Genomic DNA, 19,398 nt, shown 5'->3' with positions numbered 1-19,398 from the left:
TGAAAGGAATATAGTCTTTCTTTGGACAAGTGAATTTTCTGAGGAGGTTTGTTACAAAATTTGCCAAAATTAGTAGACCTATTTCCAAAAAGCTCAAAAAAGGAGCTACTATTGACTGGAATGGTGGACCTTCACAATCATTTCAAAATATTAAGACTACCATAAAAAATGCCCCAGTCCTTAGAACCCCAGATTACACAAAGCCAATGCACATTTTTCCTTTGAATCCTTTCACACTGTAGCCATTGTCTTATTGTAGAAAAATGAAGAAGGGTATGAACAACCCATTTTCTTTTTCAGTAAGTCACTGCAGCTTGCTGAATTGAAATATGAGATAAATGAAAAATAGGCATATGCTTTAGTAAAGGCTATTAAGGCTTTTAGATGCTACTTGATAGGTGTTATTGTCATCGCATTTGTGCCTAGTGCTGCTATCAAAGACATATTATCTCAGCAAGAAGTGTCAGGGAGAAGATGTAGATGGATCAACAAGATCCAAGAATTTAATATTGAAATATAGATAACTAAGTTGGTAAGAGGTCAAGGTTTGGCTAACCTCATGGCTGAATGTAATTTGGATGCTAATAAGATAAATGTGGTAGTTGATGACCTCAGATCTGACTTATGTGACATGGATCATTGTGATTGGTATGTTAATGTTATCTATTATCTTCAACACATGGAATCTCCTTCCCATTTGACTGAAAATGAAAAGAGAAGTACTAAATTGCAAGCCATTAGATACATAATCATCAAAGGTAGTCTATGGTGGAGAAATTTTGAGGGAGTGTTACTAAAATGTATTGATCAAGAAAAGGCAGAAGAAGTTTTAAAGAAAATGCATGCTGGAGTTTGTGGAGGACACTATATGGCCAAGAAAACTACACATAAGCTGATGAGAGCTAGATTTTGGTGGCCCTTTCTTTTCAAGGATCCCCAAATCATGATTAGAAAATGTGATGCCTACCAAAGATTTGCTGGAAAATTGAAATTCTCAGGTAATACTCCATTAAAGCCAGTTGAGGTTCAAGCACCTTTTCAACAATGGGGTATGGATTTCATAGGTGAAGTCTCTCCCAAATCTAGCACTGGCTATTCTTGGATTCTAATTCCTACTAATTACTTTACAAAGTGGGTAGAGGCTATCCCCACAAGAAATGCAACAAGTAAAGTATTTTAACAATTTCTTGTTGAATAAGATTATTTCTAGATTTGGTTGTCCTTACAAGATTGTAACAGATAATGCAATGGGCTTTAGGTCTAAAGAATTTAAAAAATTCTATGATAAATATGGAATTACTAGATTAAGATCTTCTCCATATCATACACAAGGGAATGGACAAGGTGAATTCACAAATAAGAGTTTGTTGAAAATAATAAAAAGGAAATTTGATGATATTAAGAAAGCTTGGGATTCTAAATTTCAGTTAGCCATATGGGCTGATAGGGTGACTATTTAAAAGGCTATTGGAATGGCACCATTTGATCTAGTATATGGAATTTAGGCTAGGCTACCACAGAATAACTTGGTAGGACTCTACAATTACATTTAGTTATATGATGAAGATATTACTAATGAAAAGAAAGAAAGGCTAGATGAATTTGTAGGATTAGTAGAGACTAGAAGAGAAGCATCTCTCAAGAACCAAAGGTTGCAACTACAAGTTAAGACACTCTATGATAAAAGGACAGTAAGTAGAAAGTTTGAAGATGGAGATCTAGTATTAATGTGGAATGCCAGAATTGAGGACAAAGGAAAACATGGTAAATCTGATCCTATCTAGTTAAGTCCTTATCTGATTGCAAATTCATGGGAAGAAAACTCCTATATTCTTAAAGATTTATCACACAACATTCTAGAATCGCTAGTTCATGGACAATTCTTGAAGAAGTATTTCTACTGAAATACTTGTTTTTTCCATGAACAATATTTTAGGGTTTTTCTATATATTTGTAAATCCTTTTTTCTCTGTATAGTTTTCTATGCATAGTTTTCTTGTTTGTGTTGTTCTCTTTGTGGTGGTTAGTTTGTAGGGAGCCTAGTTGTTCTGCTTCTCCCAAAAATTCTAAGCCCTCATTTGAATCCAAAGATTTCAATGTCCCTAAATAGAGCCACTGTTGGTGTGGTTTTTCGCATTAAATTTTTCCTTTGTTTAGGTATAATTTTTTCAGTCTATATCCATTAATGCTGAATAGGGTTTATGGTCTTTAGTCATCCATATTTTTTAGCATTGAAAATATTTGTTAAAAGCTTATGTCTCATTCCTTTTAAAAATTTTAGGCCCAAAATATTTTTAGAAAAAAACTTGGGCAAATATTTTATTTTCATTTTTATCTTCTTTTTTTGTTCCCTCGGGTAGGCTTTACTCTCATGTTCCTCAACGTCTGATTTGGAAAGATCTACAGTTATCGCTATCTTGCTATAAAAAGATGTGCACTTTTTATGCATAGCAAAGTAGCGAGCATCAATTTTTTTAAAAGAACAAGACCATAAAATGAAGGTATGAAAGTTGGGGATTTGTGTTATGGTAGAATTTTCAGTCACATACATGTTATTAGTACCATCAGGCAAGAAAAGGGACCCAGTAAAAGATAGTTAGAAAGCAACACCAGAATAAAGGTTTTTTTCAATGCCTTGCTACCTCGCTATCGAAAAAATTAAGCATCTCACTGTTAGGAAAGTTGCGAGTAGTCAATAAATCAAAGACACAATGGCATTCAAGTTTCATAGTGATTGTAAATTATCCAAGTGGCATGGTGAGTAATAACTACTACTATCAAAAGAAGTTAATAAGGGCAATGGTGATTTGATTGGTTTTTATTCTTCCAGCATTGAGTTTTGTTAAAGTCACTGGAGCTCGCTACCTCACAATCAAAAATTTTTGGAATCTCATTGTTAGCGACATAGAAAGGTACCATGAAATGAACACATGGTGGGACCTCAAGCAACATGGAAAGGTGACTAAGATTAAAGAAAGGTTTTGTTTGTTGCCAGCAGTATAGAATTTTTTGCATCATTAGTGTCCTAGACCCAGGCCCCATTCATAAAGCGTATAAGGGATTTTGATCTTCAAATCAAGCTTGAATCAATGATCCTTGCTATCTTGCTATGAGAAGTGGTGAGTTGTTTACTCTATGCAACATAGTGAGTATGGGACCCACCACTCTTTAGAATACTTTGTGTTGTTTCTTTACCTTTGATTTGATTTTAGATCGACAGTCGTTGCTATTTTTCCATGAAGAGTTGTTCGAAGGATATGTATAGCAAGGTAGCAACCTGTTGACATGTGTCCTCAGTCTCTAGTGGCTCTAGACATAAATTTCATCAAGGAAGAATCTATGGACATGGTCAGCTCTCATTGGATTGATTGGCTAGCTTATCAAGTGGAACACTAGGTTGTCTTTTTTCACATCCCTTGATCGTAGGATTTTTAAATATCGAGGGTAAAAATTTGAACGTAGAAGGTGGTAACACTCTATGTATTAATTAGACATGAAAGCTTTGCATGTGAGGAAAAATAGAGTATAATACATAAGATTTTCTCATTGCCACCTTACACAAACAAGGATTTCAAACCTTTTTTGAGTAGAAGCAATTACTAAGGAGATTGTGTTCAAATTGGTAAGATTGTGAAATAGTTTGCTAGTGAAAAATTTGTAGAAATATAGAGAGAACTAGAGCAGAATTAAAGTATTTTTACTGCAATTCCTGTAAATGTTTTGAGTTTTGCAAAGCATAATGGAAGATGCCTCCAAAGAAGGGATTTTTAGGTCAGGAAAATTATTTGGATAGAAACATACATGATGATTTACTTAAGTAGTTGCTTAAGTCTACTATTGAGACAATACAAGTTAAGAAGTTGACCTCATTAAACCCTAGGTTGAGCAGATGGATTGTTTAATAAGGGTAATTGGGTCCAAGATGCTAATACCTCACAAATTGGTTTAAATTTGTTCAAGAAATGCTTTGTGAAAAGGAAACTATTTGCCCCGCATGCCAATATATGGAATTTTGACCTAAGAAAGCTAGTGGTCCCCAGTGTTTTTATGGATTATGATCTCCGCGAGGCCATGGCAAAGAACTATGATCAAGCCATTAGGGTGGTGAGAAAAATAGATGGTGAAATTCTAATCATCATTAGTCCAAGAGAGATTAGAGTAATTTTTCATTTGGGACCTCTCACTAGGTATCATGTGCCCATTAATTTGTAAGATTTAGAAAAAGAATATATGTCTAAGAAGGATATAGTTAAACAAGGTGCACTAAAGGCCCACATTGGTAGAATTGGAACCCTGCCAACAATAACATCATCCTCTAATGAACCTTTCAAGAAAATATGCTTCAATGCCAGGGCAGTCAAGATATACATGACCTTGTGCTGAGTTTTTGGAGAGGGTTGAAGAAGATTTTATCCCTATGAGTTTCATGTATATGATTACTCAAATCTCCTCTTTCGTTGTGGAAATAATTTTTTATTTTGCTTCTTACTTGGCTGATGAGATTCATAGTGGATTGGTTGGGATCACTAAGGTAAAAGTGGAGAAGGCTTGGGGCCATTACTCTCTATTGATGCATAAGTTTTTGTTTAAGGGGGTTACATAATTTGGTAAAGAAATGGTTTTAAACAAAGAACAAGAAGGGGAAGCATTGCCAGTTCAATTATGGAGTGTAGATATGATTGGGGAAGCAAAAAATGCTAGTTTTGTTAGATTTGATAGGTACTTCACCTCCAAACTAAGGTGCCTCATATTAAGGAACAATCCCAAGATCCCTAAGGCACTAATGCACCTTATTAGGCCTATGGGTAAACCCCACAATTTGAAAGTTTCACATAATTGGGAAGACATCATCCCATATTTAGTTTAAACTATTATAAGAATTTATGGATGCAAAGGAACACCCAATGTACTACCTTACCATGTGTCTCTAAAGGTAGGACTAGCTAAATTCTTATGGCAATTGGAAGGAGTAGAAGAAGCTCTTTTGCACAAAATGGGGATGGGATCAAATTTTTCCACTTGCACAGTAGCCCACCAGTTTGTGATAACAAAGGAAGGATATGTTTCCCTTTACAAAATTTTGGATCACTATAAGATGGCTATATCGCACATAGATTTTCCTGATGCAGAGGGTTTCTTTAGTTTGGCTCTTAGGAATAGGATCAAGCTTCATCCAGTTGAACATGAATTTTATTTCCTTCAAGATTTAATAAGGAATGAGTACTCTCTATAGGAGCAAGAGACAAAGAAAAATAAATGGAGAGTCTATTCAAAAGTTTTGAATTTTATTAATTGTTTTGATAATGATTTATTTTGTTTAAGAATGAATAGAATTATAAATGAAATAGGGCATGCATGGTGGGCTACCACAACTGAAGAAATAGTGAAATCCCTAATATCCTTTTGATTCTTTAAGACAAGATTTCTTTTGCTATTAATAATGGCACTGAGTATGTGCTCAAAAGCTAGAGTGATCTTTTGCAATTCAATTGGCTAGATGACATGCTATTTTACAAGTGGATTGGAGAAATAGCTCCTGATGAATAGTTTGAGGAGTTTGAAAATGACAGTGAGGAGATGCAAGGTGATGAAATCCAAATCATTGACACCATCACTACACAAGGCCAATAAGAAGAAGAAAACAAGAATGATCAGTCAATTTCAGTTGCAGACCTAGGCCGACAAGATGCTGACACAAGTGAAGAAGAGGGAAAAGTAGAAGTTACTTCCACCATACAAGATAAAGATGGTGAAAATCCACAGGTGGAGACTAACTTACAATCATTAGAATAAACTTCATCATTGGCTAGCTTGGCAGTTGCATACACGAAGGAATCAAAATAGTAGCCAAATCAACAACAATATAAGATGTGATAGAAGTGGACCCACCAAAAGGAATTTTTTGATCGAGACATCTTCTATTACCCACATTTTTGTCATTTTATGATAGGTGTATGTAATTATCTCTTGTAAGGGACACCTGTCAATTTCTCTTAGCATGAAGCTTGTTGCATCTCACATTATATAAGTGAGATTCCAGGGCTAGAGAATGGTCTGATTTCTAATGCCATTAGTGATATTTAGTTTGTTTTTAGTCCAAATAATTTGAACAAGCTTTATGATATATATTCTCTATTACTTCATGGGAAGACATTAATACAGAATGATCTCTATGTTTCTTCTTATGATCATTCTGATTTCGCCACAAAATGTATACAATTTTCAAAGAAAATGAATACAAATTATGAGCTATCCCCATATCACTTCTTTCTGAATTTTGTCTCCTTTGGGTTACTTAGTTAACTTGATGTTGTATGGGTAAAAAACTTGTGCAATTGAATGCAATCCTTCAAGTTGTATATCTTTTCACCATTGCTATTAGTTCAATGAATTGAGTAAATGCTTTGATGAATTGGATAAGGTTGTTGTACTAATGAGAAGGATATTTTGAATAATGGATTCCAGTAAGAACTATTGATAATATTTTTTGTAATGAAATAAATTAGATCTATAGATTTGTAGTAGACTCTGAACCTGATTTGATTAGGCACTGGTCAAATTGATTTAGCTAAAAGAGAAATAGATCATAAATGGGTATCAAATGAAAAATTCCAATCAATTTTACTTTTATTTCCTGAAGATTTTCAACGTTGGTCAATACTTGTTTTCATGAAATATTCTAGCCATAGGTAGCCACTATTGCAAAGAATACTTGCAGATCTACAGAAGATTTTATGACCAAATCTATTATAGGGGATGCATTCTATTTAAAAAGTCACAATTAGCTATGTGTTTATGAATTGAGGATGAAAATCAGAATGAAACTAAGATAGTTTACATATAACAACATTCAGATTGAGTCATCCCTTGGGTATACCCACCTTGGTTTTGTAGAGCCTGAAGAGAAGAAAACCATTCTTGGTTTTGTTAATGTTGGGTCCAAATGGTGTGCAAGTGTAACTAAAAATAGGAAATGGCTAATCCTTAGGTTGCATAAGTATTATCATTTTCATATTGAGGTCCTCTATTGATCAATAGTTTTAAAACTTCAAAAAATTCTATTGTTCATTTAGTTTTAGTATAGTATGTGTAATGAATGTGTTATTATTGAAAATTGAATGAATGCAAACAAACTTGGATTTATTTCCTCCATTCAATAGATTGTATACCTTACTATTTTAGCATAAGTTTCATTTTTTTTTCTACTATACATCATAGTTCATGTGTTTAGTGTAGCTTTTGCATTAGGAGGTCAGAAATGGGTCCATGGAGTGGTTAAGAAATAAACAATCTAGGTATTGTCAAAGCATCGATAACTTTGTAATCCAAGAATTACCCATTTTTTCATCTTTTATTTTTATCCTATTTTTGTAGTTGGTTATGTATGTTTCCATTTCTTAAATTAAAGTCAGAATAGATTGGATGTTGTGAGTTAGTCCCCATATTTACTTTCCTAGGTTGTTTAAAGTGTTGAATAATCTAGTATTTGCCTCTTTTGCTATCTAGTTAAGAACATACCCCCAAAACCCAAAAGACAAAATTCATTACAAATCTTGAATTTAAAAGGGAGATGTACCTTTCAATTTAGGGGTCTTGGATAGATTACTATAAGCACCAATTCTATTCTTAACTTCTTTCTCCTCCATAAGGCATTGTGTAGTTTAATAGTCAAGGTATAAACCAAAAAGATGTTCAAATTAAACCATGGATATAAATAAAAATTACATGCAAATATAACTAATATCAAAAAAAATAGATGACACAAAAAAGAACACAAGACACTAAGATTTAATGTGGTTCACTTGATTACAATCTATAATCCCTTACAACTCAATGCCACTGTACGAACTAATTTTTGCATCACAACTCTAAAAAACAATCCCTAACCCTAAGCCCTTTTATATAAGTATTTTTATTGCTTTAGGTTTACAATTAATAAATACATGTTGACCCAAAATCTTGATAAAGTAGGGCCTGAATTTTTTTTTGCCCCAAAGAATTTATGAAGTATATATAGTAATTTTTTGATCAGTCACCACAATCTAACAATCTCCCACTTGGGGACTGATCAAGCTCCACTCTAAACAACAATCTGCCACTTGTAGATTGATGCTATAGCTATGCCACTACTCCATGAGGCTCCCACTAGATCAAACCACCCTAGACTCTAATATTCTTGTATTCATGTTTACTCTAGAAGACCAACCAAAGTTGAAGAGGAATTCAACTTCTCCCTTATCATAACCTTTGTAAACATATCAGTTGGATTGTCATCTATATGTGTCTTGTCGAACTTTAATTTTCCATCCTCCAAAACTGACTGAATGAAATGGTACCACAACTGTATGTGTTTGGTCTTTGAATGAAGAGCTAAATTCATTACAAGATGAAAGACACTCTACCTATTTCTAAATAAATAATTATCCCTCTTAAGGTGTCCAAATTATTCCAAGAAGAACTAAAGCCATATCATCTCCTTGGCTACCTCTGTAGTAGCTACATACTTTGTCTCTATAGTGGATAAAGTATTAACCTTTTGTAACCTAGAGACCTAGCTCATGGCTACCCCACCAATAGTAAAGACATAACCTATAGTACTCCACTTGGTATCAATATCCCCTACCAAATCTAAGTCAACATAGCCCTTTAAATTATTAGTGAATCCCCCAAAGTGTAAACACTTATGAGATGTTCTTCTAAGATATCTGAGAATCTATTTAACTACATTGTAATGCTCAATTCTTGGAGGACTCATATACTTGCTAACAAATCCCATTGCATGTGTAATATCTGGCCTAGTACATACCATAGCATATAGCAAGATTCCTATAGCTAAAGGATAGGGTACCTTAGACATCTTATCCTCCTCTTCTTGTGTCTTGGGAAACATGTCCTTAATCAACTTCAAATGACTAGGTAAAGGTGTGTTGACATCTTTCACATTCTCCATAGAGAAATGCTGCAACAACTTCTCTACATAATTAGCCTAAGATAGCATCAACATTCTATTCTCCCTATCTCTAAAAATCTTCATACCAATGGTTTTTTTAGCTACCCCAAAATCCTTCATAGCAAATATATGTGATAATTGGCATTTCAACCCCTTAATATGATACATGTTAGACCTAGCTACAAGCATATCATCAGGATACAAACATAAAATAATGTAGCTATCATCATCCAACCTCTTAAAATAAACACAATGATTTGAATGACACCTACTATATCCATGATCATGCATAAAACTATCAAATTTCAGATACCATTGTTGAGTGCTTGCTTCAAGCCATATAAACTTTTATTCAATTTGCACACTAAGTTCTCCTTACCTTTTACCTCAAATCTCTGTAGCTTAGCCATATATATCTCTTCATCAAAATCACTGATGAGACTAAAATTTGTCTTTATTTTGTGGTGTTTAAGATACTTTGTTGATACTCTATTTGTCATTGTTAAAACACTTATGAACCTATGTTTACTGAACCTTTGATGAACCTATGGGGTAGAAATTATGTCATCTTTTGCTCATATTATATCTAGTATGCAGTATTTCATATAGTTATCAAAATGTGTGTTCTTATGTTTAAATTTAATTTGATAAATTTTTATTTGCAAACATGATTTGTATCATAAATAACCTATTAATGAAGACTAAAAGATGATTAGAGGGATTCAAAAGTTAGGCGTCAACAACATTCAAGGAGAAGTGAGCACTAAGGAGCAACCATAGTGGAGAAAGTTGTAACGGTTCCAGAAAACATGGTAGTGATTAAGGAGGAGCTACGAAGATTCATTGCCTTCTTTGCATTTACTCTATGGTGAGTGGATGTTAAGTCTTTATTATTCCCACCTTAAGCTATTATTTCTTCTTCATGCCTTTAGTTGTTCTTCCTATTTTCTCTCCTATGGATTTAAAGCTAGGATATTTACTTTTTTGTTATGGAATAAAGTGTTGATCTCCTATATATGTAAGAATCGACCCCAATGTGTTACATTTTTTTTAGCGAGTAAGAAGAAAATTTCTAAGAGAAGACTATTAACTTTTATAGTTGTGTTTTACAGTTTTGTGTTATGCAATGAATATCTAAATGGAATGAAATAGTTTTCTTTGGCTTCTATCTTGTGTTAATAGTTTAGAGAGGCCAACCAATGTGGCCCACTTGGGAGATGGATTAGATTAGGATAGAATAGATTTATTTTCAAGCATTAGTAGTATCTTAAGTACAAGTAGTAATTTCCTTCCTTTAGCATCACAGTCTGTGAATGTTCCTGCAACATATGTGGGAATAATTTTAGTGGATGAGCCAAGTTGGAATATCTATTATCTTTTTCATTGTATTTCCAGTATTCATAGAGTTAAATGTTTTACCTTTCTAGAACAGTAGTGTAAGTTCTTTTTCTTACATTTTTACTTTCCTACAGCATAAGCTTAGTGACTCATTAAGAGATCTATGACCATTTCAAGTATACATCCTAGGGTTGATAAGACTAAATGCACCTCATGGTGGGGAAAATAGTCTTTAGATTGAATATATTATTCCTAAGCAAGGCTTGGTGCATGACTATGATACACCTATTGTGAGGCGGTTCATTTTTGGTGCCATTGCCAAGGATGGTGTCAAGCTAGGAGCATTTTCGAGTCATAGTTTTTAGTTTGAGTTCTTTTTATGAATGTGAAAAGGTTAATTGCATGGATTGAAGAGGAAGACAAGATGAACATGGCATATTTCTTCTATGAGGATCTATTAATTTGAATGAAGAAGTTAAAGAAGAAGAAGTTGAGTTACCTTTTATGCAAGTCCTATTTTTCCCATAGCATCATCATCAAGAGTTGAACCCATAGATATATATGGTCTCTAACCTTTCACTAAAGTATTGTAAAGTTTCCTCGATAACACTACCTTGAATCCACTAGTTGTTAATCATCCAGTGCCCGATGTTCCTTTTCAGCAACAACCTCAAAATCCATTACCACCAATCATGGCACAACCTACTTTTCCATTTCCACTTCCAAGTCTTGTAACCAATGCTAATCTCAAGAACATACCTCCTACTTTAAGGATATGCTAGGGAAGCTACAAACACGATGGTTAGGACCATATGAAATTAGTCATGTCTTTGAGAATGAAGCTATGCAACTAACCACAATTGATCAAGTGCCTTCCAAATTGTTAGTCAATGGTCACTAACTCAAGTTATACAAAAGGCCACAAAAAAAATTCTAATTTCTTGCTGCAGTTCCAATAGCCAAATTCAAATATGACTCAAGCAACTCTTCCTATAGCCAGAGGTGTCAACCTTTTGACTATTGCTCTTCAACATTAGTTTTTAGTTTGCATGCTCATAATAATAACTTTATGTTCGCATAAAGTTCACTTTCTATTCATTTTTTCTTTCCATCTCATATCTTTATCTTCCACCCATCCACCTCATCTCATTTCTTAATTTTCCATCCACCCACTTTCCACATCATCAAATTTTCCATGTTTTCAATCAAAATTTGCAAATGCTGATGGATGTTTCCACTGACATTATTTTTGCCACCTTTTTGATACATGTGACAATCAACTCAATAGGTATAACATTTTCAAATTATCTTTCATTTATAATTCCACATATTTTTTCAATTATATTTAATACTACATGAAATATATAATGGTGATGTATGCCAATCCCTTACTCATACTAATATTCAAGTGAGTAAACTTATCTAAAATTAGTAGGGGGTAGGGGAAGGTCATACTATCCAATGGCATGTCTGATTATCCATGATTATTTTCTAAATCTTCACATTACCCCTTATTAATAAAAAATTTTTGCCTTAAGTACGCAAAGTAAGGCATTATACTCCCTATTTTTGAATGATTTTTTGTGTCAAGCTATGATGTGACCGATTTTTAAAATTTTCATCATTTGAACCCTGTTTCTAGATGATTTCCACACAAACTTATGATTTACCTTAATTCAAAGCTTAATTATTGTATATAACAATTTGTTATGGCAATTAATTGCTTCCTAAAGTAAAGAAATGTGTTGATTCTAAGGAATAATGTAAAGCTTGAAGCTTTTATTCAAAAAATGGGGAGAAAATAGAGTAGCAAAGGAAGTTTTGAGAAATGGGTGGGAATTTGCAAAGGAGAGAGCCAGTAGAGCACACTTCATATGATGAAGAGGCGGTTGTAGAATTTACCAGGACATTCGATGAGGGTGAAGTTTCTATTTGGGGCTTGATAGTAGTTACAATAGAGGAGTGTATCATAGAAGTAATAGGGTTACCTATCATTGGAGAGCACTACCCAAGCACGCATAATGCTAGGTCAATGAGGGCCAAATTTACTAGACCACATGATCCTCAATTCGATGTCATGAAACAAGGATGTAAGAGGTTTTCATTGCCACCACCATACCATGAATTAGTGATGCACATTATCAAGTATTTTACTTGTGAAGGTAGATTTTCTCAATGGCATGCACATCATTTCAAGCTACTTAGCTATGTAAGGCATAATATTGCTATGAATATTCCAAATTTATTGTATAATATGCTTTGCATTAGTGCAGAGGATACTCAGAAAAGGAAAGAGAAGTTTTTTACTCACCATGCTTTACTTAAGTTGTTAATAGAGAGGTATCATAGGGATGTATCCCCTTTAACATGGGATGAGTTTATGCAACTTAAAACCCTACAACCCCAAGCTTGCCCTAGTGAATAACATAGTGAGAAAAACATAGCTCCCAGTAGTAAATTTTGTAGAACAAAACATTCAAGGAGTTAAAATTGAAAAGACTCAAGGAAATGAACAAGAAACTACCCTTATTCAAGAAAATATGCCTCCATCTGTACAAGAAATCCCTAAACTTGCTATCAAAAATGCTAAGAGGAAATGAAAATTACCAGAAGAAACTTCTATTTAGTAAGAACCAAGTCCTACAATTGTAAAACAAAAGAGAACAAAGAAGGTTCCTACAACAATTGATCCTACAGTAGTGACACCAAAGTAGAAAAGTAGGCAAAAGGTTGTAACACAGGAAGAGACCCCTATACACAGAAGCCCTAGAATGAGAGGGTAGGTTTGTAAGGATCCTATGTTGTCTAAAACATCCACCAAGGAATCTCTCATACAATTTTTTTTTTATCATTCTCCCCCTCATCTTGAAATAACAGATACTCATGATAATCTTACTACAGAGTGTGGAAAAGAAATTAAAGAAAGTATAGATGATACCCTAGCAGATTTACTAGACAGTTCCAACCATAGGGATGAAATAGTTCCTAAGTATGTTGATCTGAATACTACCTTAGTTATACATAGATCAACATGGATCAATAGTTTGGCAGAAAATCTATGGTAGGAATAAAGGAGGAAAAGAGATCATGAAGGAGAAGACAACAATGCTATCACCCTGCAAAAACTCATTCTTCAACTTTATGGACACTATCTATTTGCTGAAGAATTGTGGAAAAAAGAAAAGAAGAAGATGAATAAGATTATAATATCAGAAAATGAGGAAATTGTAGAATTGAAAGAACAGCTAGAAATCCAAAAATAGCACATGGACCATGCCCTTAAGCTAGCTGACCAAGCCCTTACTTGTAGGCCAGCACCTAGAGTCTATACTCTTTGCTTGAAAGAGCAATTTCTTTTGTTTTAGTTAATGTTAACTCTCAAGGATGTGAATGTAGAGTTTAGGTCAGCACAAGAATTTTATGTTCTATATCAAACTTTACCACCATGGTAGCAAAACTTATTGTATGAATTATATGTTCATAACTTTGTTATTCCTACAGAGATTGAGTGGAATCCTTTGTTTTACATAGGAGATGTACATTTAAAAGCTCTCATTTCATGGATTTCTATTGAAGTGAATTATGATAGGCAATTGAATGACTATAGAGATGAGGAGAGAGCATAACCTTTACCTTTAAGAGTAGAAAGTAGTAAGCTAGAGGAGATGCTTCAAGATTGGTTTACATTGACCTATGGAAACAAGAATCCAATAGTAAGGGAGAAGATATTTGTTGCTAGAACTAAGTTTTATGTTGAATATGAAAATTTTCCCTACTTTGCATTTTAGAGAGCCATGACCAGTGTAAGGAGTAGGTGGGTGAAACTCCTTGAATCTCTTAAGAAATCAAAAAAAACACAGTCCTATTATCTTGGAAGCCATACTACACAGAGTTCCAAAATATTAATAATTGTGAAAGCAACCAAGATCAGAGTTGTGGTGTCCTTTAACAATGCAACCTCCAATGTTCGTATGGCCCTTCTATGATATCAATATTGATAGACTTGATAAGTTGCAAGAAGATCACCAGAAAGAAGTTTGGGAGAGAACTAGAGGCTTTTACTACACTTTTAAGAGCAACAAAAAGGGGAGGACAGAAATTGGAGAGTTTAGGTCTCTAACAACAAAGTGCAATGCTTGAGGACAAGCATTAGTTTGGCACGGGGTAGATGATGAGACTAAAATTTATCTTTATTTTGTGGTGTTTAAGATACTTTTTTGATACTCTATTTGTCTTTGTTAAAACACTTATGGACCTATGTTTACCGAACCTTTGATGAACTTATATGGTAGAAACTATGCCATCTTTTGCTCATATTATAGCTAGTACGTAGTATTTCATATAGTTATCAAAATGTATGTTCTTATGTTTGAATTTAATTTGATAATGTTTATTTAAAAACATGATTTGTGTCATAACTAATCTATTAATGAAGACTAAAAGATGATTGGAGGGATTCAAAAGTTAGGCGTCAACAACATTCAAGTAGAAGCAAGCACTAAGGAGCAACCATGGTGGAGAAAGTTGTAATGGTTCTAGAAAAAATGGCAGCAAGTAGGAGCTATGAAGATTCATTGCCTTCTTTGCATTTACTCTATGGTGAGTGGATGTTAAGACTATTATTCCCACCTTAAGCCATTATTTCTTCTTCCTACCTTTAGTTGTTCTTCCTATTTTCTCTCCTACATATTTAAAGCTAGAACATTTACTTTTTCTATTATGGAATAAAGTGTTGATCTCCTATATATGTAGGAATTGACCCTAGTGTGTTAAGTTTTTTTTAACGAGTAAGAAGAAAAGTTCTGAGAGCATACTATTAACTTTTATAGTTGTGTTTTATAGTTTTGTGTTATGTAATGAATATCTAAATGGAATGAAATGGTTTTCTTTGGCTTCTATCCTATGTTAATAGTTTAGAGAAGCCAACCAAGGGGGCCCACTTGGGAGCTGGATTAGATTAGGATAGAATACATTTATTTTCAAACATTAATAGTATCTTAAGTAGAAGTAGTAAGTTCCTTCCTATAACATCACACTTTGTGAATCTTCCTACAACATATGTGAGAGCAATTTTAGTGGATAAGCCAAGTTGAAATATTTATTATCTTTTCCATTTTAATTCTAGTATTCATAGAGTTAAGTGTTTTACGTTCTTACAATAGTAGTGTAAGTTCTTTTCCTTGCATTTTTACTTTCCTGCAGCATAAGCTTAGTGACTCATTAAGAGACCTAGTGCACATACTGTGCCAACCATTTCAAGTATACATCCATGGGTTGTTAATATTAAATGCACCTCATGGTGGGTAAAATAGTTCTTAGTTTGAATATATTATTCCTAAGCAAGGCCTAATGCATGGCTATGATATGCCTATTGTGAGGTAGTTCAATCACCATGAAGGAAGGTTGTTTTAACATCAAGCTTCTCTAAATGAAAATCTTTAGTAGCCACAATACTTAAAATAGTACAAATAGAAGTCATCTTAATAAAAGGAGATAATATCTCATCAAAATCAATGCCCTTTTTCTATGCAAATCCTTTTACAACTAACCTGACTTTAAATCTTTTCTTACCACCATCCTCTTCTTTTAACCTGTAAACTCACTTATTTTGTAAAGTTCTTTTACTTGTAGGCAATTTGCATAAATCCCAAGTCTTATTTTTTAGCAAAGAGTCCATTTCTTCTTTCATTGGAGACTCCCACTGAATCATAGTATTCACCTGCACATCTTCATCATAAAATTTAGGTTCACTAGAATTAGTAAGTAAAATTGAATACAAAGAGGGAGAGAATCTTTCTAGAGGTCTAACTTTCCTTGTTGACCATATAAAATTTAGTGGTGTGTGTGGTATTTGTTGTTGTGGTTGTTGTACATCATGAGGAAAGCTTGGAACATCATCTTTTGGAGTATCATCTAGCACTACATAATCATCTTCTTTCTTCTCGTGTTGCTATAATAGATCTTTGTACAACACTTTCTCATTGAACATGAAATCCCTACTTCTTATAATTTTATGATTTTCAAAATCCCAAAGCCTATAAGAAAAATCATTAATTCCATATCCAATAAATACACATTTCTTTGACTTAGCTTCCAGCTTGGTTCTAGTTTCAGAATCTATGTGAGAAAATGCTTCACAACTGAAGGTTTTGAGAAAAGAATATCTCACCTTCTTACTAGTCCATGCTTCCTCTAGAATACCACAACCCAAAGGAGTAGAGGTACCTCTACCAATAAAATAGACAATAGTATTGACAACCTCTACCCACATGTGTAATGTCAATGCAACATGTAACATCATGCTCCTTGCACGCTCCATTATAGTCATGTTCATGCGTTCAGACACTCTATTTTCTTGTGGAGTTCTTGGAATAGTTTTCTATCTATGAATACCATTAGTGGAGAAATAATCTTCAAATTCATGACTACAATACTCACCACCATTATCAGATCTGGGACATTTTCATTTTTTACCAGACTCATTTTCAACCAAGCATTTTCATTTATTAAAAGTTTGAAATACATCAGATTTCTATCTAAGGAAATAAATCCGTACTTTTTCTAGTTTCATCATCAATATATGTAACATAATAATGAGAGCCACCAAGGGAAGATACTTGAGTTGGTCCCCATACATCTGTATGCACAAGCTCTAATTTCTCCTTTTTGTTTTCCTTCCTAGTATTCATAAAACTCACTCTCATTTGTTTTCCATACACACAACTTTCATAGAAATCCATATTAAGACATTTTAGAGTGTTTGGATTAAACCACAAACAAAAATAACAATTACATGCAAATATAACCAATAACAAAAAATAATAGATCACACATAAAAGAACACAAGGCACCAAGATTTAACGTGGTTCACCTAATCCTTGGGCTACATCCACCAAACAACAAGTCCAATATTTTTATGATCCAATGATTACAACTTGATTACAATCCGTAATCCCTTACAGCTTAATACCACCACAAGAACCAATTTTGCATCACACCTTATGAAACAATCCCTAACCCTAAGCCCTTTTATACAAGTATTTTAACCACTTCAAGGTTATCATTAATAATTACATGTTCGCCCAAAATCCCCAAAGAATTTATGGAGTATTTATAGTACTTCCTTGATCAGTCACCATAATCTATCAATCTCCCACTTGGGGACCGATTAGGCTCAACACTAAACAACAATATCCCACTTGGAGACTGATTATGTAGCAATACCACTAACATATGGGGCTCCCACTAGATCAAACCACCCTAGGCTCTACTATTCTTTTATTCATATTCAGTCTAGAAGACCAACTGAAGCTGAATAGGAGTTCAACTTCTCCCTTGTTACTACTTTTGTCAACATATCTACTAGATTTTCATTAGTATGTATCTTCTCCAACTTTAACTATCCATCCTCAAAAACTAACCAAATGAAATAGTGTTGCAATTGTATGTGTTTGGTCTTTGAATGTAGAGCTAAATTCTTTGCAAGATGAATGGCACTCTGACTATTTGTAAACAAATAATTATCCTTCTAAGGATGTCCTAATTCTTCCAAGAATAACTAAATCCATATCATCTCCTTGGCTACCTCTGTAGCAGCTACATACTCTGCCTCCATAGTGGATAAAGAATTAACCTTTTTTAACCTAGAAACCTAGCTCATGACAGCCCCACCAATAGTAAAGATGTAACCTATAGTACCCCACTAGTATCAATATCCCCTACCAAATTTAAGTCAACATAGCCCTATAAATCAATTGTAAAACCCCCAAAGTGTAAACACTTATTGGATGTTCCTCTCAAGTATCTGAGAATCCATTTGACTACATTCCAATGCTCAATTCCTAGATGACTCATATACCTGCTAACAACTCCCATTGTATGTGTAATATCTAGCCTAGTACATACCATAGTGTACATCAAGCTTCTTATAGCTAAAGCATAGGGTACCTTGGACATCTTATCCTCCTCTTCGTGTGTGTTGGGACACATCTCCTTGGTCAACTTCAAATGACTAGGTAAAGGTGTGCTAATAGCTTTAGCATTCTCCATAGAGAAATGTTGCAATGTCTTCTCAACATAATCAACCTAAGATAGAATCAATGTTCTATTTTTCCTATCTCTAAAAATCTTCATACCAAGGATTTGTTTTGCTGCCCCCAAATGCTTCATAGAAAATGCATGTGCTAATTTGCTTTTTAGTCCCTTAATGTGATCCATGTTAGACCAAGATACAAGCATATCATCAACATATAAACATAAAATAATGTAGCTATCATCATCAAATTTCTTAAAGTAGACACAATGATCTGAATAAAACCTACTATAACCATGCTCATGCATAAAATTGTCAAATTTTAGATACCATTGTCGAGGTGCTTGCTTCAAGCCATATAAAATTTTCTTCAATTTGCACATGAAGTTCTCCTTACCTTTGATAGAAAATCCCTGTGGCTAAGCCATATATATATCTCTTCATCCAAATCACCATGAAGGAATTCTATTTTAACATCTAGCTACTCTAAATACAAATCTTCAATAGCCACTAGACTTAAAATAGTATGGATAGAAGTCATTTTAACAATAGGAGAAAATATCTCATCAAAATCAGTTCCCTTTTTCTATGCAAATCCTTTTACAACTAACCTAACTTTAAATATTTTCTTACCTCCATCCTCTTCTTTTAACCTATAAACCCACTTATTCTATAAAGCCTTTTTACTTGTAGGCAACTTGTACAAATGGGTCTTATTTTTCAGGAAGGAGTTCATTTCATCTTTCATTGTAGACTTCCACTAAATCTTAGTATCTACCTACATAGCTTCATCATAAATTTTAGGTTCACCAACATCAGTAAGTAAAATAGAATACAAAAAGGGAGAAAATCTTTGTCGAGGTCTAATTTTCCTTGTTGACCATTTAACATTTGCTAGTGTGTGTGGTATTTTTTGTTGTGGTTGTTGCACATCATGAGGAATGGATGGAACATTAACTTTTGGAGTATCATCTAGCACTACATAATCATCTTCTTTCTTCTCATGTTGCTACAACAGATCTTTGTACAACACTTTCTCATTGAATACGACATCCTTGCTTCTTACAATTTTATGATT

The sequence above is a fragment of the Cupressus sempervirens genome, chromosome 11 (assembly GCF_028749045.1).
Source record: "Cupressus sempervirens isolate cs-2001-9-10 chromosome 11, ASM2874904v1, whole genome shotgun sequence".
Taxonomy (NCBI): Eukaryota; Viridiplantae; Streptophyta; class Pinopsida; order Cupressales; family Cupressaceae; genus Cupressus; species Cupressus sempervirens.
The sequence above is the reverse complement of the archived record's forward strand: the minus strand, read 5'-3'. Positions refer to the sequence as shown.